Here is a 3148-nt window from a genome sequence, read left to right on the forward strand (position 1 = left end):
ATACCTGTACTTTCTACTTCTCACATGTTGAACCCAAATACCTGTACTTTCTACTTCTTACATGTTGAACCCAAATACCTGTACTTTCTACTTCTCACATGTTGAACCCAAATACCTGTACTTTCTACTTCTTACATGTTGAACCCAAATACCTGTACTTTCTACTTCTCACATGTTGAACACAAATACCTGTACTTTCTACTTCTTACATGTTGAACTCAAATACCTGTACTTTCTACTTCTCACATGTTGAACTCAAATACCTGTACTTTCTACTTCTTACATGTTGAACTCAAATACCTGTACTTTCTACTTCTTACATGTTGAACACAAATACCTGTACTTTCTACTTCTTACATGTTGAACACAAATACCTGTACTTTCTACTTCTCACACGTTGAACCCAAATACCTGTACTTTCTACTTCTTACATGTTGAACTCAAATACCTGTACTTTCTACTTCTCACATGTTGAACATAAATACCTGTACTTTCTACTTCTCACATGTTGAACTCAAATACCTGTACTTTCTACTTCTCACATGTTGAACTCAAATACCTGTACTTTCTACTTCTTACATGTTGAACCCAAATACCTGTACTTTCTACTTCTCACATGTTGAACCCAAATACCTGTACTTTCTACTTCTTACATGTTGAACCCAAATACCTGTACTTTCTACTTCTCACATGTTGAACCCAAATACCTGTACTTTCTACTTCTTACATGTTGAACCCAAATACCTGTACTTTCTACTTCTCACATGTTGAACACAAATACCTGTACTTTCTACTTCTTACATGTTGAACTCAAATACCTGTACTTTCTACTTCTCACATGTTGAACTCAAATACCTGTACTTTCTACTTCTTACATGTTGAACTCAAATACCTGTACTTTCTACTTCTTACACGTTGAACCCAAATACCTGTACTTTCTACTTCTTACATGTTGAACTCAAATACCTGTACTTTCTACTTCTTACATGTTGAACACAAATACCTGTACTTTCTACTTCTTACATGTTGAACACAAATACCTGTACTTTCTACTTCTTACATGTTGAACACAAATACCTGTACTTTCTACTTCTCACACGTTGAACCCAAATACCTGTACTTTCTACTTCTTACATGTTGAACTCAAATACCTGTACTTTCTACTTCTTACATGTTGAACATAAATACCTGTACTTTCTACTTCTCACATGTTGAACTCAAATACCTGTACTTTCTACTTCTCACATGTTGAACTCAAATACCTGTACTTTCTACTTCTTACATGTTGAACTCAAATACCTGTACTTTCTACTTCTTACATGTTGAACTCAAATACCTGTACTTTCTACTTCTCACATGTTGAACTCAAATACCTGTACTTTCTACTTCTCACATGTTGAACTCAAATACCTGTACTTTCTACTTCTTACATGTTGAACTCAAATACCTGTACTTTCTACTTCTTACATGTTGAACTCAAATACCTGTACTTTCTACTTCTTACATGTTGAACTCAAATACCTGTACTTTCTACTTCTCACATGTTGAACTCAAATACCTGTACTTTCTACTTCTTACATGTTGAACTCAAATACCTGTACTTTCTACTTCTCACATGTTGAACCCAAATACCTGTACTTTCTACTTCTTACATGTTGAACTCAAATACCTGTACTTTCTACTTCTCACATGTTGAACACAAATACCTGTACTTTCTACTTCTCTCATGTTGAACTCAAATACCTGTACTTTCTACTTCTCTCATTTCCCAAACAGCTGGTTCCTTTAGTCTGAATGTGTGTTTTGTGGCGTGATCATTATTATTCAGAGTCATTGCGTGCCTTTTGATTTGAACACGATCCGTGTATCCATCATTTGCCTTAAAGCAACAACATGAAGTTATGCTTCAGTTATTGTTAACTGCGTTGTTGATGACCGTTATGTCACCAAGACATGTGCTGACTTGCTCAGTCGGGGACATTGAATTGCACTCGATGAGGGTTCAATGTCCTCATTAAAAGGACGACTATGTAGAAAACAACATAAAAGTGACAGAGGGACAGAAATGTGGCCTTTGAGACGTCTCTAACCCTACCTGTTGACGGCAGCCCAGGTCTTTCTCAGCCTGTAAACTGCATTAGACTGAAGGGCCGACAGGATGGCCTTGAGAGAGGAGAAGTTCTTCAACCGACGACAATCCTGCGGAGCAAACAACGAGCATTCAGCGGGTTCCCCCCATTCAAAATCTAATTGTATTGTTAACCATTCTTTGTGTTGGCATATGGTGACAAAGGACCAGAGGGGGGGAGTAGTGGAGTACAAATACTTCGTTACTGTACTTAAGTCAATTGTTCTGGTATCAGTACTTTACTCCACTACTTATTTTGTTTTACTTTTTAAAAAACACAAAAACCTGTACTTTCTACTTCTTACATGTTGAACCCAAATACCTGTACTTTCTACTTCTCACATGTTGAACACAAATACCTGTACTTTCTACTTCTTACATGTTGAACTCAAATACCTGTACTTTCTACTTCTTACATGTTGAACTCAAATACCTGTACTTTCTACTTCTTACACGTTGAACCCAAATACCTGTACTTTCTACTTCTTACACTGTTGAACCCAAATACCTGTACTTTCTACTTCTACATGTTGAACTCAAATACCTGTACTTTCTACTTCTTACATGTTGAACCCAAATACCTGTACTTTCTACTTCTCACATGTTGAACTCAAATACCTGTACTTTCTACTTCTTACATGTTGAACTCAAATACCTGTACTTTCTACTTCTTACACGTTGAACCCAAATACCTGTACTTTCTACTTCTTACACGTTGAACCCAAATACCTGTACTTTCTACTTCTCACATGTTGAACTCAAATACCTGTACTTTCTACTTCTTACATGTTGAACTCAAATACCTGTACTTTCTACTTCTCACATGTTGAACTCAAATACCTGTACTTTCTACTTCTTACACGTTGAACCCAAATACCTGTACTTTCTACTTCTTACACGTTGAACCCAAATACCTGTACTTTCTACTTCTTACACGTTGAACCCAAATACCTGTACTTTCTACTTCTCACATGTTGAACTCAAATACCTGTACTTTCTACTTCTTACATGTTGAACTCA

The sequence above is a fragment of the Pseudochaenichthys georgianus genome, unplaced genomic scaffold (genome assembly GCF_902827115.2).
Source record: "Pseudochaenichthys georgianus unplaced genomic scaffold, fPseGeo1.2 scaffold_442_arrow_ctg1, whole genome shotgun sequence".
NCBI lineage: Eukaryota > Metazoa > Chordata > Actinopteri > Perciformes > Channichthyidae > Pseudochaenichthys > Pseudochaenichthys georgianus.